At 30.0% G+C, this 22932-nt stretch overlaps 1 protein-coding gene across 4 annotated transcripts in view; it reads right to left on the bottom strand.

The window, feature by feature from the left end:
- Positions 1-22932, bottom strand: part of Sulf1 (Extracellular sulfatase Sulf1) — an 88554-nt gene that overhangs the window by 30705 nt on the left and 34917 nt on the right. The window lies entirely within an intron of this gene.

Below are 22932 nucleotides of genomic sequence, written 5' to 3' on the forward strand. Positions count from 1 at the left end.
TTTTATTTAATTGTTTGACGTTTATAACTATATATATAATTTTAATGAATAAATAAAAGTGATTAATATATATTAATATAATACAAATAAATATTTAAATTTTCGATTATCGAATAAGACCTACGGATTAACGATAATTTTTGTACATATCTACGAATCAAATGCAAATTTATATAAAATTATAATTATAAAATTGCAACTCGAAATTATTTCAATGATAATCAAATCCCCAGCATTCTTCTAACGATAAAAGTATTTCTGTGTTTCAATTTTTAATTAGGCATTTACAGCGAAATATACGGCGCAGTATATGCATATACCGTGTGATAAATATTCATCGAATCAGGCATTCCAATCATTCGATTGTGTTTGTGCACGAGGTGCGACGCGATATGGCCACGAATGAAATTCTTGCACGACCAAAACGCATTACGTAATACGTTAATATCCACGAGCAGTTTAGGTGCGCAGTATGATAATTATCTCCAATAAACACGGCAAACGTATTCAACATCGCGATCATTGCACGGATCGTGCGGAACAATTAACGGGTCGCATTAGTAACGATTCGATACGATTACCGCAGATGCCGCGTGCGCTATGCCCATCATCAGGCTTTACTGAGAATGAACGTGATCATCCGAAGTAACTACTAAACACGTCTTGTTACTCAGGAATGAAAGATGAGAGATGAAAGGTGCAAAAAAAAGAAATTACGTGACCTTACCGGACCGTAGAAGCGAGGAACAAGACCATAATCGCATGGTTTGTGTTTTATGGCAGACTTCATCGTGATGCATGTTGTAAAGATCTTATGAAGAACTAAAAGAACAATAAATTGCGCAAACCTGAATTAACTTCCCATTATTGACCTAGCCGTATATATCATTAAGATGAATCGTAAAACACGTCGTAAATTTCTTATTTAAGGCCGAATAGCCAAAAAGTCTTGTCCTAAAATTTTTTAGATATTTAACGATTTTATGTATTATTATTATTATTATTTATTATGTATATATATATAGTATACACAAATAGTAAGGCACCAGCATTAATATAGTATTAATATAGAATTATTAATTATACAACTGCTACCCTTACCGTACTAATATGGGTAACTAGTGACCGAGCGATTCCTGTTCGTGCAAGTTTCTTTGAGTCTTTCGGTAATTATAAATTATACTACATTTTATTATTTTCCAAAATAAAGAGTCAATATTTATTCTAGAAAGTTGAAAGTATGTTGGTGAATTTTTAGAGATTTTTTGAATTATTTTGAAGAGATGAAAAAACGAAGAGATTCTAGTGACCCTTGATAGTATGGATGAGGCATCAAATTGTACATAGTACGGTAAGGGTTAAGTATCTCTCTTCAAAAAATAGTATGCTTTTATAATTTTCACACTTAAGTTTTGTTTATTTTTTAATAAATAAATAAAAATTAATGGTACGTCTAATATTTACAAATTATATAACGTTGACAATAATTATCGTTTTATTCAATAAATTTCCATAAATATAATATCTTAAAATTACTTCACAATCTAATTTATTATAATCATATTATATGCTCTTATAGTCATCTTTATCATAATCAAAAAAATAATTTTTATAATAAAATTTTTAAATGATTTTTCGCGACTAGAATATCAATGAAAAAAGATTTCATAATCGGTACCTACTGCAATGAAGCTTATAATTTTTTTCATTATCTTCTATTATTCCCTCTAATCTCGTTTATCGATTGCGCACGTGAGATGAATAAAAGAACATAAGGTAAGCGCTTCGAGCAACACGATAGGTGGTATTTTAAGACATCTAGAAACTAGAAGAAAATCGAATGGTGCGAGACTCGAATGTGAGCCCGATTGGGTTGAATGGATGAAAGAATGCTAGAGCGTGTTTTCGCAGACAGTCAAATATGGATGCGGATGGTTGCACAGCAGGTAAACGCACGATGCTGGACAGAGTTCCCACGATTCGAGAGGATACACTAAGGAAGAATATTACTTGCGGAAATCGCAGCGCCTTCGGCGTCGTCCTTATTGTACATCCTTCCGTACGCACCTTTAATGCAATAAAGTTCATTTCTCGTACGTTTTACGCCTAAATCGGCGATTTTTTAAAAATCGAATGTTACTTTCAAAGCATATGTGCTTATTTTTTTATATGTATATAACTTAAACAAATTTTTTTATCATATTTTTGATATCATATTTCTACATTTTTCCAAATTTCTGAAATATTATGCTTTTTTGTTATGTTTTTTTCTATTATAACGTATTCTCGATGTTTAATATAGGATATTTTTTAGGATCTGGGACAAACTTCAGAGGATAATAAATCTCAAAAGAATCAACTTTTGTCAAGAAACCTGTATCCTCTCGGATACATTTTTAAAGAGTTACGTATCTTTAGAGCAACTGTGAGGTACGTAATCGATCGCGTGGCAGCATTGCACGTGACGTCTAACAATACTAGTCCGTTTTTGTTTTTTTTTCTTGTCTTTATACGAAACAAAGTCAAAGGACGTGAACTTGTACCTATTGTCAAACGTCACGCGCGACTGGTAGCTCCTTAAAAATGCGTTCGAGGACATAGGTTCTTTAACAAAAGTTTATTCTTTTATGAAATTTAACATAACAAAAGCTTATGAAATTTACTATAACAAAATTTACCTAACAAAAGTTTTTATTCTGAAATTTACCATTCAGTGAAATTTGTGTCAGAGTCTTTAAAATACCCTGTATCAAAATAATGTTACCGATTAATAGCTGCATCCAGGTGCGAGGGAGTTCTTCGAACAAACGACGATTAAAATGATCGTACTCATATTGCGTGAGAAGACACTGTAATATTGTATATCTATTCCATATAAACTCGCACGCGCATATATCACGTGTGCAGATTAATGTATCGCTCTTTTAACCTGCAGCAGAATCTAGTTTCAACACCCTAATAGTTACATACCCACGTGATAATCCTAACATTTGTAATTAATTCGGCTCTCATATTTGCGATATGATTTCCCAAAATGGTTTCCTGCGTCATTTCACCAGGAAAGAACGACAAGATTATAAAATAACTTATGCTCGAACGAATGGTAAACGTAGGTGGATTGTAATTGATGTTGTGTATATTGATAAATATTCAAAACGCCTTCACGCTCACAATTTCCGCTCGAATGCTAAAGGTGTTACTGAAATTGCATTAATAAGAATAAGATATAAATAACTGTAGTAAAATTTTGCAAATTTCTGGATAAATTTGATTTGATAACAACGCTTTAAAATAATGCAATCGTTTTTCTAAACAATTCTTAAAATTTCGCTAAAAAATGAACGTACTACAATTTGTGTACACATAATGTCTATAATTATATGTCGATAACACACAGTCTTTCCATCAATTAATAGAATTTATAATATCTAAAAATTGAACTTTTTTCCTCTCTTATATCGCTTCTAAAATCACGATCCGCTCATTTATACAAAAATATTTTTACAACAAGAGCATTTTTATACTTAAATAATTAAATTAATAAATAATTTTATCAGAGTGAAGAAAGGTCCTTTAATTTTTGTTATTAAATTGTATATATATCGACTGTTTCATCTATTAAATTAAAATAAGTAAATTATGTATTACAGAATTCACGTTTTTTATTCATAGTCTTCTAGAAAATTTATTTATTAAATGCTACTGCTATATATTATGTATTGGTTAACACATAATGCTCACTTGACAACAGCCTCAATTCTGTTCGTACTTGAAATACGATCAAGTCTGCGAATAAATACAAGCACGGAGAACACCTTTAACACACGCAGATCCGGCATTCGTAAAATACATGCAGTATCCAAGCAAGGTACACGGTATTTGTGTGGATACCACATGGTGGATTCTTCCTTCTCGATCGGCGCGATTATGCTCGTAAGATTTCATCTTGTACATATCCACCTTGCACGTTGTATTTCATGTCGATTGCACAGGGAGGCGTAAGGATAATGATAATCCAGATAACACGAGTTATCCATCCAGTCGCGAGATAAGTCGTTTCACTACCTACTTATATGCAGGATGTGTCTTAAAACGTGAGCATCATTTTTGAATATATGAATGTGAAATATATAATATTCGCAAAACGGCAAAAAATGTTGTTTGCATGCATTAAAAACGTATGCATTAAAGTTTCTATCTTTAAAAATATTTAAATTTAAGAATATACATGCTTCTGTTATATGTTTTTTACAAAATATAAAAAAATATGTTAAACTAAACATAGTTAAAAACATGAATCGTTGTGAAATGTTAATCTTTTAATCTACAATTAAATTCAAATCTAATATCATTTAATAATGAAAGTAGAAATAAATATAATTCGATACAGACGATTGTTTACCGACTATAATATATTTTTTCGAATTATTTATAACATATCTCGTAAGAACACGTTTCAAGACATCATAAGCTCGTAATCCTTGAACTCATTTTTTATATCTTTCGTGGGAGTAGTATATATGTCTATAAAAATATCGTCAATGCTGCACATGTATAAATGACATTACTTTCTTTTACGATTTAATGTAATATTTTTAATATAGTAGTCGTAACTTAAGAGAGCACCAAAAATGAAAATAAAAAAGAGTAAGGAAATAAAATAAAGTTTTATGATTACCAGTACTCAAATAATTTTATAGTTATCCAGAAATGATATGTTATTTATTTAGCCGCATCAATCGTCACATTGTGTCCGCATCACCATCGCCGTGATGTAAGTTATTATGCTAATTAGCATCAAGTATATGCGCGCGCGACAAGTTGAGAGACGGCTGGAAAGATGTCAGGAAGCGATGTCATGTTCGGCCCAGACTACTCGATCGCAAGCCTCTGATCCAGCATTAATTACTGCTAATTGATAGCCACCTTGTTTCTAGTCGAACAGGCGGACGACACTGAGAACGCGAGCGAAAAGAAAAAAAGCAGGAGCAACGGATACTTTCGAGAGATTCGAAATTTTAACAAAAATGGTATTTTTTTTATTTACAAAGACGTATATCCAAGTTTCGATTGTCGCGTGCAAGTTAAATACGCGCTTTTCCAAATTGCATTCATCTCAATTTCAATCAAGTGCTCACATTTTCCTGCAACAATTCGAATTTTTTATATTTTGAAATTCGCGATATCGAATCATCGTATTAAATTTGTCAATTTTATTGGATGTGTAATCAGGGATTAAAAAAATTTTAAGTTTATATAAATATAATTATTGAATATAATAATTGAAAGTTATTTGGTAAATTGTCAAATCTAATTCACAACTTTTATATAATAGAACCCATATTTAATTATGAATCTTATTAATTACAGCCAACATAAAAAAAATTCCTTGTGAGGGCTGAAAGTCCTAAAAGATACTTAATTTTGATTGCAATAAATTTTCTTTAGCATGTTACCCATTGTAATTATAAAATGACAAAGTACGTAAAAATAGTTCTTTTTTACAACATTAACTACAAATTTCTCAAAATTGTGATGTGATGGAGCAATTTAGAAATTGAATTCGTATTTAGCGTCCAAAAAATTATAGGAAATAACTATAATAAAGTTTCATTTTGGTGTGTGTGTGTGTGTGTGTGCGTGCTTTTTAAATTGTGTTATTAACTCTAAAGGATATTAAGAAATAGTTACGTAAACAAATTATTACTATTTTCTAATTTGACTTGAAAATAACGTAATTAAATACAATTTTTTAATTAACACGTGCCACGGAAATATGTAATTAAAACTTGTTTTCGAACAGATGAATTTGAGAAATAAACAAGTGACACATTATTGACGGTTCTCATGCCAACACGTAAATCCTGATCATGCATTTGCTATGCAATATCTAACGTCACTTCCTGGATAGAATAGCAGGAACAAACGCGCGCTGAATTTAGCACAATCAGATAACGAGTGCACACGTGCATAGATCTTTTGACTTTGCACAACGCGTGAGTATGCGTACGTATACCCATATGTATGCCCATATCACATGTTGCATCCGTTTGTCAATCTTGAATTCCACCTTGCAGACTTAGAAATCCAATCCTGTTGCTACTGTTTCCTAACACACTACAAAGATAAATATAAAAAATTCCAAAACTCTTTCACCAACAATAATAGATGAGATACGAAGTATTATCACAATCTATAGAAATTTTTTAAATTTTTGCCAAAGTAAAAAATGAGAAAAAAAGAAGAAAGAATCATAATCAATTACTAATAGTTATTGCTAAATAAAAATTGTAATGTCCAAAAAATGTAAAATCCCTTGTGATAATAATTATTTCATTTGATACTTGGTATGAGTTTGATACTTGGTTTTATAATATCTAAAAAGTACATGTAAGATTTTCAAAATATAAGATATTTTATAAGATAACTGAGAAATTAAAAAAGTTGGAATTTATTTAATATTTATTAGAGTAACTCCGACAAATACGCCGCGCTGGAATTTACGCCGCAGAAGTCAGAAAAAATAGAAGGAGTGGGGGTAATTTTCCCGTACCTACTCTGCTACATATGCCTTCATGTTATATTAGTATCGTGTTATGATTTTTCAGTTTCTTACTGTTAATATTAATAAAATTATTGTGAGTTGAATCGATTTATCACTGTGTTAAGTAGCACCATCATAAATTATAATCTATAAAACGATTGTTGTAGGGCGTGTAAAAGACTTAATGATTATTTCGTGATACGCATACGTGTAGTGGAATAGTAAAGCATGTTGTATAACAAAATACAAGCGCTTTGCTTTCGTACTTTTTGTTTGGTTTGTTGTTTTGTATATCCCACCCGGGGTATGCAGCATTTTTAGCGACCGGGATTTATGCCTAAATCATACAAAGTGCGCAGATTGAATTCAATGCACTAAATAAACACATTATATGAAATATGTACCTCATGTCATAACACTTGTAATACATCTGGGAAGATTGTAATTATTATTTATTACTTCGTATACATATTTACCATTCTTATTCCTTAATAAAACTTTATAAACACATTTTATAAGTTATTATGTCATTTTACGTCTTATTTACGTGCATTATTTATAAATATTTCATGAGCCATACATATCCCCCCCTCCCTCTATGAGTAGTCATATATCCCACCCCTATGGGATATACGGCAAAAATACAAGGGTTTCAAAAAGTTTATCTTTTAATATGAAAAATAAATATTTCGGATTTCTAATATTTTTTTCATAGATAGTAGACAGTACAAAGTTTTTACTGATATAGTTCGTTTACTTTAAACATAGTAAATAATACTTAATAAATTAAGTATTTGATAGGTGCGGCGTATATACCGGAGTTATATATAAAGATCTGCTAAAATTTTATTTATTATTTCGCTCATTTAGCCTATCCGATTTTATTCAAAATACGATTTATATTGCAATGCGTTTATATTCCAACTAATAAATAAATTAATTTTTTGAAAATATCTCGCTAAATATTTAATATTTGTAAATTTTCATTTAATACCTTCATAGAATATGGTATTCCTACATGCTTCAAAATAGTTCCATATAATTAATATATTGCGATATAACGGAAACTTAATAATTTATATACGTTTATATATGTATTTATATATGTAACATCAAATTAATGCTATGTAAATTGAAAAACATGGCAATAGTACGAAAGATACATTCGACACTCGAAATGGGCACACCGGATTGAGCAAATTTAACGCAAGGAACGTTTCCTGTTTCACATTGTCTGTCCATGTACTTCTGCATATAGACATAGATCATGTGATGGCGCTATTTCCTGCATCTGCTTTGATACCACACATATTAGTCGACTAATTACTCGACACACCGGACGTGATTTATATATCATCTCACTTCGCACATCTATTTGTTGCAAATTTTCTGGAACAATATACATATGTAAGAAACATTTCCCAATCGTAAATCTTTCATTCTATATAAATTCGATAATAAAAAAAAACATTACGATATTTTATATTCAACATTCATTTCAATAATAAAATACAATAAAAGTATTTTCCAAAATTTTCCTTTGTTCTATTAAAATAATACGTGTGTCTTTTATATTAACTGGAAACAAACTTAATTTTACTTTTCATACAAATTAATTTTGTTTGAAACAAGAAATAAAATTTTAATCACTCTTAAAAATTTATGTCCACTACTTCTCGTAATCAAGAACATACTGGATAAAAAGCAAGCATTTTATTCAATTTGAAATTTCAAGGATAAAGTACGAATTCAAACATTGACGGTAAACTCTATGAATTTGATAAGAGAACAAAATGTACGAATGAGAGAGAAAAAAGGAGAAGGGAAGGAAAAGAGAATTCGTATACGTTCTCTATTACAGTAACAGAATACACACACACACACACACACACACACACACACACACACACACACACACACACACACACACACACACACACACACACACACAGTTAAAATTTCACAATTTGAAACATATAATCTCACAATTGTATGAGAACTTATTTTAACAATCGGGTTCATGCATTATTTCTAAATTGAATTATGAAAATTGCAAAATGGTTATATAAACGGATATGTCTTTTGCCTTAACGTTTACGTATAATTATGAAACTTTATTTTTAGAGCTTCAATAATTCTGAAATTTTGGATCTCTTCATAATTCAGAATCAATACGAATCTCTTCATCTGGATTCTCATTTTAATATGAATCCTGTGGAAATGACTACCCTATCGGACATTAATTCAATTTTCAGTTTTCCTCGTTACATGAAAGGTGAAAATAATTAAATAACCTTTTAGTAGAAATTTAAATATATGTACTAGGTGTTAAACTTAATTCCTGCCGTTTTTCGTCTCCGAAATTGATTTGTTTTGAAGGGAAGATGAATGAATACCTCAATCAAAGTAATTTCCTCCATTTTTTATTTTATTACTAATTAATGATACTTTATTAATAATACTTTGATTAAGGTATTTCCCTTCGAAACAAATCAATTTTATATGTGTGTATGTGTGTATACATTCGTACCTCAATTTTTATACAGAATCCAGATGGAATTGCATCGCCTGTTGCATCAACATATTGAAAATATATCAGGTTCTTTTATAAATATAGTGATGCCTTTTCTAACAGACATTACATTTATAAAATTGATCAATTGATTACATTTATAAAATTGATCGATATTGATAGATTACATTTTATAAATGCAATGCCTGCTACTGAAAGCATTACATTTATAAAATAGCCGATATACTGACCAATATGTTGATGTACCGCAACATGCAGTATATAAATTATTTCTAACGATTTAATAATATATCCCTTTATAACCATACCGAGTTTGTGGCTCACTACTTATATTTATTAATTTTTGAAAGGCGAAGTTTTGCATAAATAACTCCATCAATGAATTAACAAACATAAGTTATCATCAAACAAAAATGATTTGACTGGCGAATCCGGATTCTCCATTTTTTGCATTTCGTTTCCTTAACCATGCAAAAATGCTATAAATGCTCAACCAATTATATTTGCTAATAAACGAAAAGAGAGAGAGATGTCAACCATCATCTAATAACCTTAAAGATGTTAGTGTCGAGACGATGGCAGAGCCGGTGCTGTTAACGACAGCTTTCTTCGTCGATACAATAAGAGACCGAGGTTGAGAATGGTGACGAGGGGCGGAATGCGGACGAAGGATGAAAAGGGCGTCGAAGCCGAGTCCGCGATGAACGTCCGCGGAGCGTGAAAATGAGGAACGACGAGGGCACCATACGCATGACACCACGGCGACGTGTAGGCGGTTATTGTTCGGTTGAGAGACCGGAGATTTCGAGGGAGAGATCTCCCGAGGAGAGCATATCGCGTCTCGACAACCAGAGAGATCGAGATCGTATCGCGAGAGCGGAAACTCGAGGACCCCGATTAAATGAACGTGCTCCGTTCGCGAGATAAAAGAAAGAGGGAGTGGAGAGACGAGGTGGTTCCTTCTCACAACAGATATCAAAGGTTGTGAGGAAGATAAATCAGAAATTATGGAATGCAAGGACAAGAGGAAGAAGTATTTATATCTCTCTTCCTCATATAACGTTTTTATCAGCAGATTTAACAGTTCGATGATTCGCTGCGCGTTTGTCCGTGAAGTGAACGATAATTTCGAAAGCTTTTTGAATTTTCGCGTAGAAAATGAGAATAGATATTATGTATTCATGATTTCTCTTACGATCCATTCATGCACTGAGAGAAAAATGTTTGGTATTTGTAACTATAATTACATATCACTATAATTATGATTATTACTGATACAATAATAATAACAGTAACTATGTATATATAGTTCTAGCAACAAATGTATATAGTTGGCAACCTAAAATGACTATAATTATAGTTGTTATGACCATAAAATAGTTGAAATTACCATAAAAATGATTCAAGTGACTATAATTTTATAGTTATATTTTGGGACAACCATATTTTTTATAACTATAAAATTATAGTCACTTGAATCATTTTTATGGTAATTTCAACTATTTTATGGTCATAACAACTATAATTATAATCATTTTAGGTTGCCAACTATATACATTTGTTGCTAGAACTATATACATAGTTACTGTTATTATTATTGTAGCAGTAATAATCATAATTATAGTGATATGTAATTATAGTTACAAATACCAAACATTTTTCTCTCAGTGTGATGTTTATTAAACCTTGAAAATCTTTTATTCAGTTTTAAATGGGTATTATTAATAGATCGCCGCCTCAATTTATATTTCATTATGAATGACAGATTACTCCACAGGATTCATAGCTCTAGGACTTTTCGTTTTTTTTTTTTTTTTTTTTTGAAAAAGCAAAGAGATGTGAATGCATCTTCATATATCATTTTCACTTCATTATAATATACCTTTCACGCGGTGAATTTAATTAAGAAAACGTCGGAATGTTAAAGCGCCATTTCTCTCGTATGCACGTTATGTCGGTAATCATGAAGACAAATAGTATCATAATTTTGGAAAATCCAATCATAAATCCTATACTATATTTTATATGGCTGTAACACTTACATGTGAAACTTTACCAAGACAGCATGACAGCAATAAGTGTTTTAAATAGGTTTTCTTAAATAATTAAGAGAGAAGGAATATTTTTGATCAAAAGTATCTAACGAATCTTAATAAAGTGACAAGTGGTTTACGTTCTCATAATCATGAATGGATCTTACATTGAAAGATTTACGGAGGAAAGTCCGTAGGGTGTTCATTGTCAGCAAATATTCCATCTTGACGTGGTAACGTAATGGATAATCACGCGGAATTAATGACGAGAAGGTGATATCTAGCGAAGATCGCGCAGTATGGCGTCCGTACACATCGCACACGTGAGAAGATGACATAAAGCGTGAAGGATGACAGTAAAGAACGAAGGATAAGGTCAGGCAAGTTCGCGTAGAGAGGAAGAAGAGGCTTCTCGCAAGAAATGATGAAACGAGAAACGAAGAATCTTGGAGAATGCTAGACAGCTTGGCGGCGTCGACTTTATCGGCCCACGCGACGCTCTTTAAGTCGTGTCCTATGTATACGCATACACCGCAAAAGGCCTCTTCTGCCTTCCCATCGTTCGTGTCGACATTAACGTATGAATATGGCATGAGTGAAACGGCTTTACCGTGAGGAGACAGCAACGATTTCACCTGAGATGCCTTTGGTAAGGACGCGCATTTCTCAGCGCGTTTGTTAAATTCGTGTCAAATTATATTTAATTTAAATTATTTTTAATCGTTCCCATAGGTCGCTACTGCCCTACTCAATATGTCATTAATTTAATTAAAATAAAAATAAACAATTTAACTTAAGACAATGTATTAAATTTGACTCAAATTTATTTTATTCCTCATAATTTATTATATATTTATAATTTATTTTATTTACTAAGTCTATTATACGTTTTTGAATTTTAAAACTAACTACGAGATGGATTGACTTACATTTTTATACACATTGTGTTATTTTTAACAAAATGTTATTTTTAGTTGAATTGATTTGATTATCATTGCTTCTTTGACTTCAAGGTATTACATGTTCACAATGAAATTCAAACAAATCTAGGTCTCAATCATTAAAAAAAATCAAAATGTTCGAATCGTAAATACATCTTGCGAGAGTCAGTTTAATGTATCTCCGAATGCATCGTTAAAAATATATATAGTATTGAATATATAAATTATTTTAGAAAGCTATAGTATATATATAAATTATCTCAGGTTGTTCCATCTTCGGATAAACTATATAATAATTTATCTAATAGATAAAAGAGAGAGCAACAGTAAGCTAAGATTTATCGAAAGGTGAAGCAGAACAACCTAGCCTTAGAAGTATATTTTTACTTCAAAGATTATTAAAATATTTATGTCACCTATCTCTAATTTTAGAAGTTATAAATACACGTACATCGCTATATTTATTATGTCTATTTTGCCACTCATTCTGCTCTGAAATTCTATTTTATATATTATTCTATTTTATACGCAAAATAAATCTATTTCTATTAAAATTCATGTAAGCTAAGAAAGACATCTTCGTTCGTATTCTGGTACGCCTGTAAACGCGTTTTATGAATGTGCGTCTAACGATAAAATATTGATGCTGATTTATATCCCCAATCTAGGTGTAGTTTAGATTATTCGCTCGTCCAAAAAAATTCGTTAGTTATTTATGTATTATCTCCGTCCGTCCACATCTGTTTTTACAGCGTCAATCAATTTCATCCAGCATTTAACAAAAAGCTGCAATTTATTTATACACGAGATCCGAACAATTAAAATACAACAAATAGATTAGTAAAAAAGATCGATGATGATTTAAAATTGCCAAATATTTGTTTTCTGTTTATTGTTCGTACGAGAAGTCAGTTTTGACACAGTTTCGACAGTTGTACGTATAATATATCCTTTAATAATTTTATCATTATGTGATAATGATAAGGCAGATGATCAAACATAATATAATTAAATATAATATGATACGTATGTTTTCATTACGCAGACAATTTCGAGACACACACGCCATACTGACTATTGCAAAATTGCATTCTCAGATATCAAGTCTCTCAATTTCCTTTGAAACGCTCATCCGTCATTTTATAAATAAAGTAGTAATTACAAGAATCTTTTCTTTCTGTTCAATTATGGAATCTGACAGCAAACGCTTAAGATAATTAGATGATTGCATAGCCTTGACTGATACTCGTATAATTTGCGCGTGTGTTGCGGTAGACGATATAAGAAGACAAAAATATTTCTCTGAATTTGTTGCTAAGCTGCAAAAATATCAGGCACTGATTGCCCGTAGTATCGTAAATACCAGGAATCTTCCATGCCAATTATCGTAATAATCCTGGATAAAATGTTCATAGAAACGATCGATATAAATTAAATCGCGAATCCGAGAAAGGATCGAGTCTCGACAGGTTTCGAACGAGAAATAACACGCTGCAGACTTTAACGTCATGTCAGCATTGGCGACGGCTTGTGCACTTTAGTTAATGCAGAGGTTCGCGGTTAGAACTTGTCGCAGTTTAAGTATAGAGGCACGATGTGAGAACCGTGCTACCAACTATCTCTTATCGTAAGAGATTTAGCATCTGTGTAATAAAAATTTTACGTCTCAATAATCAGAGAAATCTGCGTTAATAAAAAAATAAATTAATAAATTCCTTAAAGCAAAAATGAAAAAGATAAAATTTACACGGCGTGCGTATGAGAAATTATCGTACAAGAAAAATTTCGTAATACTGAAAAATCTAAAATGTTTAAATATTTCCAATGTAATATAATAATTAATAAATTATATATATAATGACTTATAAATAAACCGATTAGATAAATAATCTGATATATGTAGTTTAATGATGCGTGAAGAGTGTTTCACAAACGGTCACGATTATCTAGAAAATATTATGAAAAAAGAAAATATATAAGTTTATGCATTCGTTCACGTTTAGCTAATTGCTGAATCCCGACTAAGCAATTAGATTCATTAGAGCAAAATTACTGGTTAAACGTATACTACCGTATAGCAAACCGTTTATGTCGATTTGCACATATATGTATTTATTACATAGCTCTCTCTTTTTTTTCTCTGGTAACATGAAGCATATATTTATGTTTCTTTTTCGTCAATTCTATAAGAAATAGTTCGTATTTTAAAATACGAAAAATTATTTATATCCCATTCCATCTCATATTTATGTCTCAATTTCATATCAAAATTGATCCAATGACTAATAAGGAACAATATAACCGTTGTATGCGAATATGTTGTCTGGCTGATAGAATTATAAGCATGTAAGTACAGCCGAATAAATCCATCCATAATAAAATTGCGTGATCAAGAAAACAAAATCCAAAAAATGAAAAATCTGAATTCCAAAAAATCTAATATCAACTAAGTCACTTCGTCTAATAATAACTTATGTATGTATCTATTGATTCATAGGTGGAACAAGTAAAAAATGCAAAGCTTTCCAAAAATTAATTTGTACATTATAAGCACACTGTAAAAAGAAGTGTTGAATTTTAACATATTGAAATTTTATTCTTGTGTCCGTTTTTTAAACACTTAAAGATGTTTTAAACTATTTCAATAAACAAAACATCTTTAAGTATTTAAAAAACGGAGACAAGAACGAAACATTTTAATATCTTAAAAGTAAACATTTCTTTTTTTATATATACATACATGTATAGTTCTTAAAAAACAAAAAATTAAACCGTTATATTAATATTCTATTATAACTAATTCTGTGTTTTCTTGTATAATGAGACATTATTTATGTCCAACTCTATTTAGAGTATAAAAATTGGAGTACAAATATATATATGTATATATATATATATATATATATACACACATATATATATATCGATATACATAAATATATATATGTATATATTTTATTAATGTAACAGGCCACGAATTCTCTCTCTCTCTCTCTCTCCCCTTTCTGTCCGACATTCGTCCTCTTATCAAATTTACTAAATTTACCATCAATGTTTGAACTATTCGTGCTGTGCTTTATCCATGAAATTTGTGATCGAATAAACGCTTTGTTATGTCGAGTATATTCTTGATGAGGAGTAATGCAATTTTTATAACAAACCTATCCTTAATTAACCGTCACAAATCACTAGATATGGTAGTCGTTAGATCATTTAAGCTTTCTCTGAGTCTTCGTAGCTTTTTATGCTAAGAAGGCTAAAAAGTCAATACTTCTATCAAGTGGATACAATCAATTCTAAATTATCTCTTTAACCTACTCTGGAAAGTTTTGTATAACGAATAGAGTGATAAAACAAAGCGGATTTCAGAAAGTTGATAAATTAAGAAATTTAACTAGAGAGCCTTGGAAGTTAGCTGTAATAGGCAAACTAATTTATATGTTGAAAATGATGCAGTGTTTTGTAGTTATTACTTGTTAGTACTTTTCTATGTGAATATACCAAACACACATTAAATAGCATTTAAGTTTCTTCGCTAAGTTTCTTCGCTTGCAATAAAATATCGACCATCAGCCTCATCACAATGCAAGAACAAAGAAACGAATGATTTAGAATTTATTAAAGCTTACTTGTAAATTTTTTAATGCTAAAAATTAAAAATTGTGTTCTCATTACCGTAACTAAGAGTTTAATTTTTTGTAACAGAAGAAAAGCGGCTAAGTACACATTCACTTATAAAATTAAAAATATTGGATAAGATTTACGGCAAAAATCAAAAGCTCTTTAAAATATCTTCAAAATCAATATGATTTCGAGATTTTTTAAAACATCAATTTTATAAACTTAAAATATCTCCTACATCACTTAACAAAAAAAATTGAATAATTGAAAATTTATTCTCATATCAATCTCGAGAAAGAAATTCTTTATAAAATATATTCAGTATAGAATATTTAATTTTTTTAATTACGATACATGCGCTGCAGAAATACTACTTCACATTTTCCCAAAAATTAAATTAATAAAAAACAATAAGCGAAATAAAATATCTAAAATGTTGTTAATATGATAAGAATTTTACAAATAAGCCATAAAGAAGAATATGAAATTTGCTTGACTGAATTATTAAGATAGCGACCATTAGACTACGAGGTTACATGTTTAAAAATAATAAATTAAAAAGCAAATATTAGAAATCAAATTCATTTTCTAATCATATTCGCTTGATGTTCATCAAAATTGCAAGTTTACATTACAATTTATATTGTTTCAATTTATTTTAGGGCAAATTGTGTAAAATCCCATATTTTTGAGAATACAGTGTAGCAAATATATATGCATATTATAAAGTGTCTACATTTACATTTTTATTTCTATCAATTATAACTAACTAGTTAATATCTTTCTATAAGAAACAATATTTATATGAAAACTTATCTAGCAAATTAAAATTGTACATGTAAATTAAAGAGACACGAATGATGGATATATGTAAGTATATCATATGATAAATAACATAATAAATACGGATAAGTATGTGCAATATTTATTTTGCTAGTTTGGAAATCTGAAAAATTATATCAAGATATGCGCATAATATACTATCTACATCCGATTGCTCCGTATAATTACCTTTAAAATATCGTTAAGAAAGCTAGAATTAATGTAACGGAAAACGCGTGAGTATTGAAAATACATATATATACATATATATATATGTAATTTATGCTAAAATTTAGTGGCTCATTTTTTTGCCAGTGAATGTATATATATATATATATATTAGCATAAATTTTTAATATTTCGAATAGCGATAATTCAATAAAAAATTATCATATCGAGATGTGTGTGTGTGTGTGTGTGTGTGAAAGCTTATATATAAATTAAAGTTTAAACACTCCTCTTGATAACTAAGGAGATCGAAATGAGTTACAAAAATTGGCGGATGTTGAAGACATACTTTGAAAAATAGAATAGATATTGTAGATATACTGTAGATGGAGTCAGACATAAATTATTTCTCATACACAAAAGAAGTACATACAAGTATTTATTATTGAGATTCATTCGAATTATTTTAACAACAAACATTGTGCTATGTCATTTTGATGTCAATTTTTGGAGAGTGAGGTTTTAACGAGTCACCCCACTAATAAACTGAAATAAACATAAATGGAAATTTATATTCGTACCGAATATTTAAAGTTCGCTGTATTTTCTTTGTATAAGAAGCGTATTTTTTAAAATGATCCTATATGCACATTACAACACCATCATCGGCATTATCGCGGTTTTACGGCAAACGTTGGTATTCCTCGAGCGTGCCTTTGGCACCACATCAGAAATTTGTCTAAATGTTTTCAAATTTTTATTCCACTACTTATTAACAATTTTATTCACACATTTAACTTTTAATACACAATAAAATCAACCAATTAGAGTCTTTTTTTCCTTTCTTTTAATGAAATAAAAGACTCTGGTCTAAATTAAAGCTTAAACATTCCTCTTGATAACTAAGAAAATCAAAATGAGTTACAGAAACTGGTCTACAAAAACTGGCGGACGTTGAAGACATACTTTGAAAAATAGAATAGATGTTGTAGATATACTGTAGATGGAGTCAGACATAAATAATTTTTCGTACACAAAAAAAGTACGTACAAGTATTTATTATTTCAAGGGTTATTGAGATTCATTCGAACTTTCTAATTTTCTAATTTTTCTATTTATAATTTTTGGAGAGTGCGGTTTAGCCACGTTCTCCACTTATAAACTGAAATAAACATAAATAGAAATCTATATTTGTACCGAATATTTAAAGCTCGCTGTATTTTTTTCGTCGATAAACTAAATTGAAACCTTTTCTATTAAACATCTGATTTGTTATATCAATATATATTTTAATTAATTAATATATACATATTTTTTGTTTTTTAATATCTTTTATAATTAGTTACATGTATAATTCTATATAAAATAGTAATTTCTGTATCAAAGTAAAATTTGATTGAAATTTACTGAAAAATGAAACTTTTGCATTTTAATTGTGGTAACCTTTAAATATAGAATTGTTGAATAATTTAAATTTTTCTTGAGATCTGATATTATTTTATGAAAAATTAATTTAATCTGATTATTTTTATTATTAACTTAAATGTGCGGGTGTGTGTTTTTGCTATTTAGTAATACTTATTTTTTATAGTTTGGTCAATTAAACAATATATTCGTCCAAAATACCATTTTTAGATTTCATAAGTTAATAATTCATAATCATAATCGCGTACAGTATATACGACATGAAGTCAAGAGCTAATTCATTCTGAATTATAAAGTGAATTCATTATTAATTTTATATCACAGAATTAATCCACGTGTATAAACATTGATGTAATCAAACAACTCGTAAATGTTTTTTTTAAAGTTTTTCATGTTATAGAATACATAACGTTAATATATTAGAAATTATAACTTAAATGGTAATTATTACAGTGACTGAGCAATATCCAGCAATTCAACGTTTTATACTTTCGTGTAATAAAAAATTATATAAAATATTAATTACACAATTTTCTGATACGATAAATATTGCTTATATATTAAAACATGCTAGCAAATATCTTCCCCACCTTTCATCCAAGATCAACGATTATCACGCGATTAGAGGAACTTTTCTCCTTGTAGACGATTATCTCGTCTGCAGAATTACAGTGTGCATTCGTTCGGAATGTACACATCTCGGAAAATGGGAAGCCCGAGGCGGCGCGGCCAGTTAATCGCCCGGTAATAATCGCGAACTACCGTACATCATCCGACAGGCAAAATTCTGCAATTAAAGCAATTGCCAGCCGCTTAAGTCACTTTTCCGCTCGCACGAGTCTGCTTTCCCTGCCGGCGCGTATCCACAGGATTATGGTCACAATTTGCAATCGCATCGTTGTAAATTAATGCCACGGGAGTGCATTTCTTAGGGCATCTTTTATTTCGACGTGGAACACGCACGTTCGTGACGCAACGAACCGAGGGGATACATGATACCTCGGAAACGCTACCTCGATTCTTGCACCACTATTACTTCTACTTAGCAAGCACGCATAGTACCTATAGTACTTCACTATCTCATATAACGCATCCGACATATACGCGAGGAAGTACTTTAAGCGCGGATATCCTCTCAATTGATCTGAAACGAAAAATTAAATTTTTATCGCGGTTAATGGAAGTATGAGAGACTACATATGTCTAATTTTCACGAAAATTGAAAATAAATTGATTACGATTAATCCATTATTATAAAATAGAATTACGATAATAGTATGTGTTAAAAAAAAATGTGTAACTGTGTCGCAGTACGAGATAATTATTTCATTTAATTAAGGTTTTTTGGTACCGTTCAGTAATTAAGTTTTATGATACTAGTTTTTACTTAAGATATTCATTCAGTGCTATCGCTATGCAAAGCAGTCCGATTTTAGATTTTGTTTGCGTAATACATTATTTTGTTTGCGATTAACATTATGATCGAAATTAACATTTGTGACAGATTTGTGGAAATAAATTTTATGAAATGTTTAATTAATAAATAAACTTATAAAAATGCAAGTAAAATAATTTTAAGATAGATACACTGAGAGAAAAGATACAGTATTGGTAACAAAAAAAGAGAATTATTTACAAATGGCCGATTATTATTGGTTTACTTTGTTAAAATTACAAAATATAATATTTTTTTGTAAGATAAACAAAATTTTTTTATTTAACAGTACAAATTTATTTGGTTATTCACGTTTTGTAAATACCAATGTAAAATTTGGTTGCCATTACAAAATAAGTATTCGTTTAGTAATTTCAACCAAATAATCCACTATGGTAGAGCAAGGAGTGTTTCGCGGAGCTATCAGAGATGGTGTGTCTTCTCGTAAGAGAAATTCAACGTCTTATACCTCTATAAAGCTGAGACGATTAGAGACTTGGTGGACTTCTCGGTTCTCGCTACACCATAATCAATCATGGTAACTATTTTTTCAGAGCGATTAGTAATCTCAATTGCTCTAAATCTATATATATTTTTGCTAAGGAAATTCAAAAACGCCAAACATAATCACTCTGTAGAAAGTGAGAGATACTTATATATTATTCATTTTGTTCCGGTAACAAAATGTTCTATTTCTAATTACAAAAGATCTATAAACATACAAAACAGTTTTGTACCATTAAATGATCAGTTTAGTTAATAAATTCAACAAATTAATATTGTCGTGGTAACAACGGTTTGATTGATCGTATATCAACAAATAATTTTTGTGTCAGTAACAAAACTTTGGTTATTGGTACAAACATTTCTCTCAGTGTAACCATATATAATATGAATAATTATATTATGATATTGTTATGAGTTTTTACATATTATATAAATGTAATATATTTTCCTGTATATGAGAAATGAATTTTTATATAAAGGAATCACACGATGGCATTTAATGCTTAATGCAAAGTGTTCTATTTGCCAATACTGAGCTACATGTCGTGCAACTTGACGCATAGCAAGAGCGATTGCGACAATTCTAAACGTTTCTATTATTCATAAATTACTTCCAACAGAGCGAGCGATAGTTGTGCTGACATCCATCAATTGATCGTTGTTGTTCGTGAGTCCTCTTATCGTACAATCGTTTAATTTTCCTATAGCCGAGGTAATTTGCAATGCGTATATATGCATATCTTGTTACAAACAAGAGGTGTTCGTACATAATTGTCAGATAAATGTCGAAGAATATTACATATGTATGTCTTTAACTATATAATGCAATCGTATTCGCTGGGTGGCGCCAAGGAATCTTAATTGGATTTCTAGTTTTTCTGCATTTTTATTTACGATTAAATTATAGCTACTGCATCGTGTTTTTTCTCATCGCATTATATTAATTATATTAGTTATGTTTACAATATTTAATTTCATCTTATGCGTACTAATATATATATATAAAGATAGAGTATTTTTAAATCGGTCGATTTTTATCGAATATTTTGCTACTAAATAAAATTTTCTGAGAATATCAAATTAACTTCGTATTTGCAGACATAACTTGAGAGAAATATAATAAATTTATCTCATGAGAAATTATATAAATCATAAAATTGCCTCATCTCTTAACAAGCATCGAATCTATATTCGTAGATGCAATCCCGAGAAAGAGAAGAAAAAATAGACATCGTTAGCACAAGGCGTAAATTATAGATAAGAATTCTCATGTATCCTCCTGATTTTCCCACGACAATGGCTCGACACGTGACAAAACGTTTAATATCGTGATTCCCAGAACTTCTATCACGAAACAAAGCTGTATGAACATTCTTATAAAAGAAATTGCACGTTGCACTATGAAGAGCTAACGTACATTCTAGGGCTAATGCCGATATAATGCGCACTCCTCGGGAACGTGAAAATAGCTTTCTCACGAGTTACCAATTCAATCGCAACATTTATGTTTTTCTTAACTCCTCTTAACTCGATGTAACTCAAAGGGGCTTAATACGGAATGTCGTACGAACTGCATTATGCCACGTTAATTTATTTATGCCCCGCTTTATAACGGCATACTCACTGATTGTGAGATATGAAACATTTAATTGATAAGACGATTATTTATTTGTTAGCACAGCGGTGCTATATTTATAACGATAATGTAGGATGTTTAACAAATTAAATTTAGAAAAGACACATAATACTGAACATGCTAAAAATTTAAATGACTCAATAATAAAATAAAAATTCTGTTAGAGAAAAAATCCAATATTACCTAAAGAAAAAATCAATTTTCAATTGATCATAATCCGAAAATAATTGAATGCTTCGTATATTAATTTCAAATTAACAAAAATCTGTTATTAAAATTAAACTCGTATGCAAAATGTTGTATGCAAATATCGCGCATGTAAAATGATTACCAGCATTTAATTCTCTAACAAGAAAAAAATAAGCTACTCATGTTATAGATGCTTCGTCATCCTTCGATGCCTTCTCCCCCTCTTCCCTTGTTCTTTTATAGAACTAATATAACACTTACGAAAATACGAACAATTATACTCGTATTAATCGTTTAAATGATATTCGTATTGATCATTCAAACATAGCACTTTGCACGGCATTTCGCATGGCACTGTCAAAATTAATTACATGCGGCATTTTACTACATTGTAAATAACGTGAAAAAAATATATGATCATGTGATTCACCCTAACAATAAGAAATACTCATAAATTAGGGTAACGAAATTTCCAACGACAAGAAACTTTAACAAATTATCGATGTACCGTAACTTGTATTCCTGATATTTTTTTATAGTCTTATATAATGTGAAAAAAACCGGCACGCCTTATATAATATCTAACTCAGCCTCCTTTTAATATTCACATTTACAAAATAAATAAGGACAATTTACAAAATATTATTTCAAGAGTTATTGAGGTTAGTCTTGTAACCTTTCAATTTTTGGAAAGTGCAGAGGCTTTGTATGCTTATTCCACAAATAAATTGAAATAAATTAAAAACGAGCCACTAAATTTTAGCATAAATTTTTAATATTTTCGAATAGCGATGACGCAATAAAAAGTTATCGTATCGAAATGAAGGCTCGAATTAAAGATTAAACATTCCCTTTTTTAACTAATAACGTTTTTCATTGGCAGAACTAGTGCGCACTTAGTGCACTTTAAAGCTGTACAAAAAGCGTTGTACAAAAATCGACGTAAAGATATAAGTTTAATAATAATACACAGTAAAAAATCGTGCGTCCATATGTAGAATTTTTCTTGTGTTATCACATTTTGATTATTACTTGAATGTAAAATCAACATACAACTGATATGTTATTATTTTTGTAA

The sequence above is a fragment of the Trachymyrmex cornetzi genome, unplaced genomic scaffold (assembly GCF_001594075.2).
Source record: "Trachymyrmex cornetzi isolate Tcor2-1 unplaced genomic scaffold, Tcor1.1 scaffold75, whole genome shotgun sequence".
Lineage (NCBI taxonomy): Eukaryota > Metazoa > Arthropoda > Insecta > Hymenoptera > Formicidae > Trachymyrmex > Trachymyrmex cornetzi.